General features: G+C 31.8%; 1 long non-coding RNA gene across 1 annotated transcript; it reads left to right on the top strand.

The window, feature by feature from the left end:
- LOC104730354 lies at positions 7 to 2,034 on the top strand. Its single transcript, XR_758418.1, has 5 exons — positions 7 to 806; positions 918 to 1,019; positions 1,119 to 1,403; positions 1,602 to 1,673; positions 1,818 to 2,034. It is a non-coding gene; the product is annotated as an uncharacterized LOC104730354 (long non-coding RNA).

The following is a 5,997-nucleotide window of genomic DNA, read 5'->3' as shown; positions in this document are numbered from 1 at the left end:
CATATCTTCTCGCATATTTTTATGAAATGATTCCTTGTTTTTAATGTACAGTCTAAAGTGTTTTGCTTAGTCCAAAGTGTTAGTTTACGTTGATTTGATAAAATCCTTTCTGTATTAAGGTTAGAGTTTACGAATCAGTAGAACTTTTGGTCTAATATAATACATTCTTATTATACTGGTTTAAATCTTCTTAACTCTTGACTGATTGTTTATATGTGAAATATGGTCAAAATTGATAATTGGTTTACTTTATTGGTAGATTGATTATAAAATGGACAAGTCTTGGATCACAAAACATCGTTTATCTAAAGATTACAGAACTGGTGTCAAAAATTTTTTGGATTTTGCGTTTAGTGATATTAAGAAAGAGATGATAAAATGTCCTTGCCAGCGTTGCTGCCTGGTTAAATACAAGCATAGGGTTGATGTTGAGGGTGATTTAATATGTCATGGTATTCTACCAACATATACAAATTGGTATCTACATGGAGAAAAATTAGATTTCCATGAAGAGACCATTGGATTAGAATCTGAATCCAATGTAGATAACATGCTCCATAACCCGACGGTTGAAAACCAAACTAGAAATCTACTTGGAGATGCTTTTCCAAGTATGGATACTAGTTTTAATGAATCTGCTAGTATGCCCACTGATCAATCAAAGCAAAAAGAAGCGAATTAAAAGTCGATGATATATACTATTCTAATTGTAGAAAGTGAGACTGCGTAATATTAAAAGTCGAAGCGAATTAAAGATACTACATGCACTTGGAAAAAAGAGTTTGGCAAGAAAAGCTTATGAGATTGTAAGTCAATGTTTTATTATTTAGGTCTCTGTGATTTAGTTACTTTTAGTGACTGTATGAAGTAGTTGTTGTTAGTTTGTAATGATGCTTAATTGTGTACACATCTTATAGGAAGAGGAGACTGGCAAAGAACCAAGTCGAGCAGAAATGTTCATTGCATCACGAACAAGATCAGATGGAAATTTCATTTGCAATGAAGCAAGGATATCTGCAGTAAGTTCTATGTTTTTCTTTAAATGTGGTGTTTGAGGATTGGTTTACTTATATATTCTCTGTTTTAGTCTACTTACATAGGATTTATGGAATTTGTAGGATAAGCTTACACAAGTAATGAATCAAAATATTAAAAGTGAAGCATCAAGTAGTGAGTCTGGTCCTAAGGATGCATTTGAACAAGTATTTGGTTCCGAGCATTCTGGAAGAGTTCGATGTGTGGGACGTGGTCCAACACCGTCCAAATACTTTCAGAATTTGGAATCGCAGGTAAGAAGTAACTCTGAGATACTTGAGCTGAAGTCTCGCATGAAAGGACTTGAAGATAAACTTGATATCGTGGCTAACGCTCTTCAGATTATTATTTCAAACAATCAATTTCAAGTAAGTGCATATTTCACTTATGTTACAGAAATGTATATTCAAATTTTGCATCGAGAATCTTAAGCTGTGTCATAGGTCTGTAACTAAAGAGGAGTTTTGAAAATAGTAGTTACTTGCTTACATGAGCTTGGAATCTAGAACTGTTGTGTGTAGTTAACTTGTTCTCATGTTCTAACTTATTTTGATCTACAATTTCAGACTAGTACGACAGAGACTAAGATTGACTAGAATGATCATAAAGTGACGTGATATGGAATTTAGTGAAGAATGGTACGTTTATCTTTACCTCTTATAGCAGCTATGCATAATATGTAAGGCATGAATGATGCAATTGGTTCATTTTCATCGGATCATCAATCTAAAAGGGTTCTGTTATGGTAATTGAATCTAAGTCTATTTACTTTGTTTTCTCAGGAGACAATGATTTCATCTAGCCTTTTGATAGAAGATGAAGGACAAGAAAATATAGAAGATGAAGGACAAGAAAATATAGAAGAGGATATATAAAAGATAGATTTTAATGCAATGTTATTTACTTTTACATTTTTTATTATCATGTACACAAGAACACAAGTATATTTGAGACAGATTAATTGATTTTTATCACTTGATGAATATTGTGTTCTGGTTACGTTCTCTATTGTTGTTTTCTTTTCTTTTTATATTATTGAAATTTAATGCTAAAAATAAATAATTAATTATGTGTAACTTACGTCGGTTGTAAAAGTGACTTGAAGATGTTTTGTTTTAATTATTTGAAGTCGTTTTTCAACTGACGTTAGTTTAATGACGTTTGAATTAACGTCACTTTATTAAGTGAAGCAAAAAAAACTAACGACAGTGCATGATACGTCGGTTTAGTAAATGATGTTTTGTTTTTGAAGTCAGTTTTAAAGTGACGTTAACCCAGTAAAAAACTGACGTTAAGTGCCCTATTTTTTGTAGTGAATCTTTTGAATTTTAGTGAAGGGACAGACAAATGCAAAGAAGCCATGTAAACCATAACATTTGGCCAGCTCAGTGCATTTCAATATTGGACACTTCTTTTTAATCATCACTTTGGTTCACTTTGAGAAAACAAAAATTAATAAAGTCTAGAAACATAAACGACCAAAGACCTATTGTTACCACCTATAGATCCCTAGATTCCTTCTTAGCACATTTAAGTTTCCTTACATCTTCTTTTTTATTTGACATATATATATCATGTTTCTTAACAAAAAAAACTTGGGGTATGTCTTTAAAGATAGAGTATATGTAGTAGATGCCACAAGAATCAAAACTAATTAAGAAACTACCACAAATGTACAGTGTATTTCTCTCTCTTCATTTACAATTATTTTTATACCCATTACATATATTACAAGTTATTCGTTTAAATATCATGTTATTTTTCTTAAGAACGAATTTATATATCGGCTTGGGTTCACAAATGAAATGGTTAGGGTTTAAATTTTACAATTAGAATGAAAATATATGTCGGTTTGGGTTCACAAATGAGATGATTAGGGTTTAGATTTTACAATTAGAACGAAATTATATGTCGGTTTGGGTTCACAAATGAGATGGTTAGAGTTTACATTTTACAATTAGAACGAAACTATATGTCGGTTTGGATTCACAAATGAGATGGTTAGGGTATAGATTTTACAATTACAATAAAATTATATATCGGTTTGGGTTCACAAATAAGATAGTTAAAGTTTAGATTTTACAATTAGAACGAAATTATATGTCGGTTTGGGTTCACAAATAAGATGTTTAGGGTTTAGATTTTACAATCAGAACGAAATTATATGTCGGTTTGGGTTCACAAATAAGATGTTTAGGGTTTAGATTTTACAACTAGAACAAAATTATATGTCGGTTTAGGTTCACAAATGAAATGGTTAGAGTTTATATTTTAAAATTAAAACGAAATGACATGCTATTTTAAAAAATCTCACCAAATATTTTACTTTTCAATCTTACACTAAAATTAAAAAGGGTGATTTTGTCTTTTTACACCCAAAAAACGTAGGTCCTATGGTATTTTCTAATATAAAAAAATAGTTGTGGTATTCTCTTAAATACTTTTCAAAACTGTGGTATTTAGTTAATTAACCCTTAAAGATATATGCCTCCATACATATAATATGTTACTTTAAATTAGTTAGCTAGGTCCACTTTTCATAACATAATAATCACAAAAAGCTTTATAAAATAAAGGAACAACAACCAAAAGAATTTTTGATACCAATGAGATAATGTACTTAATTCACATATATATCACCCCCAAGCCCCAAGTTCACTATCATAGAAAATAAAATAAATCAATATCGATAAACCTAAAACACACAGAAACTGATCATGTTAAGGATGAATAGGAAATGATAATGAATTTTGTACATTCTCAAAACCGAAAGAAAACTAATGGAAGCATCAAGTAGATCTTTCAACTCTTTTTCTGGCAACAAGAACATTATTTCAACTTTCGCCTTGATCTTTTTTTTTAATGTACAAATTCATATATATACATATATATATAGTGTACCTTATAGAAAATAAAAAAACAAAAACAAGAAAACTTTGCAAAAGAGAGTAATTCGTATGGACTTTGGTCTCATTTTGAGATGATTATATCCTTTTTTATAATATTAGTTTTAGAAAAATATAGTAAAAAGGTGATGAAAATGTTAATCATCGCAGCTTTAGAAAACGATTTTGTTAGGACAAAATTGTAAGAGTTAGACAAGCAAAGACACAAAAGTTACTCTTTGATGGATTGATGGGTTGTTGGGTTTTTATCATAATTTTCCAAAATAGAAATGATATTTCAATTTTATTGATTATTAATGATTAGAATTTTGCCATGATCTTTTGAAAAGAAAAGGTAAAAATTCCTCATGAACTAGCTAAATTCAAGCGGTGAGTAATCCGAGTCCGATCTGATGTTTTAATTCGTGACATTTGAAGAGTCGTGGAATTAATGAGGAATTGGTGGAATTCTTGAAGAATGTTACATTTTTTAATTAAAATATAAATATTTAATTTTGATAGTAAAAGTTGTTAGTAAAATTATGAAAACTAGATAAATATAAATATCTCAGTTTTATCAAAAATAGAAAAATTAAATTAGATGATAATTATATTCGATAGTAAAATTTGTAATTAAAACTATCAAATAGTATCAAGTTAAGATTTTACCAAAATTTACGATTAGTATAACAAATTGCTGCTTTTGGGGATTGAATTCTACTATCATTTTATGTTTTATAATATTATCAAAAATATCAATGATTTTTTTTTTTTGTTAAAAAGCTTTCAATTAAAATGCATAAAAAGTAATATAGGGATATGATTTGTAGATCATATAGTTTTTGAAAGTAAAGTAATGGGAGATTATACAATGAAGCATATTCTAAAAGGAGAGAAAGATAGAACTAGTGGAAACTGGAAAGTTAATCCTCTAGCTATTTTTGATCGATCATCTTCGACTATCGCGGCCACCACGACCACGTTTGCCTCGTCTTCCGACCGTAATCCATTGATCTTGGAGTTTTTGGGTAGGTTTGATTGTCCTTCCTCCTCGGGTACATTGAGAGGATTCATCACCCATCTCATAACCATAAACTCCAACATCGAAGTCAGCAAATTGATTACTTCCTACGATATTTTCCTGCACAAACTCATTTTGCAATGAACTTGAACGAAGGGGAGAAAATGGGACAGTTACCATTGGAGAAAATGACAATACAACTTCAGCGTTGATGGGAATAGGGTTGCATTAGGCAGTGGTGTTGGTTGTAGCTTCAACTGTAGTCTCAACAAAAGCAGCTTCAACTAAGAGAGTAGGGGAGACATAAGGGCAGACAGAAACAGAGCATGCACCTAGCACTGCAGCAGCTTGTGATACACAATCAGCAAGATTTTCATGTGCAATGATGGGAGTAGTAATACATGAGGTTTTGGCAGCCTCAACAAGGGATGTTTGGGGAATTTCATTACCTTCAACAACAACTGGAATCACATCAACCTTAGAGGCCAAATTAGAGATAGAACCTGCTTGAGAGAGGAGAAGACATCTAGTTTCTTTGTGGCCTACAAAACCACATTTACTACATTTTGATGGATGCCAAGAATACTCCACATCCACCATAGAGACATAGCCTCTTTTGTCCTCGACCACAATTCTATGTGAAAATCTTTTTTCTAGCTCAACTTCAACAATGAGCTTAGCCACTCCCATTAGAGAAGGATCCAACCTTGGTTTATCAGTAGTCATAGGTTCACCTAAACCCGAAGCTATCCAACTGATTCCCCAGTACGAGTAAAGACGACTAGGGATGTTTTTTAAGCGTAATCCAGATCGGGACAGATGTGATCTCTCGCAGAGCTAATGTATCAGCAGAAGTCCAAGGAGCAACGAACATGATACAGTCATCAATGTGCCATAAACCGCGCTGTAAAACCCATGCTCTAGTTGGTGCATCCGGAATATGAAACAAATAAGAAGATTCCCCAAGTTTTCGTGAGAAAATCTTACACTTTTTCCCCAAATTCTATTAGCCACTGCATTGATGAGACCTCCAGATGGTATAAGGCAACGGTTAAA

Source organism: Camelina sativa, chromosome 12 (genome assembly GCF_000633955.1).
Source record: "Camelina sativa cultivar DH55 chromosome 12, Cs, whole genome shotgun sequence".
NCBI lineage: Eukaryota > Viridiplantae > Streptophyta > Magnoliopsida > Brassicales > Brassicaceae > Camelina > Camelina sativa.
This window is presented reverse-complemented; position numbering and strand designations above follow the sequence as displayed.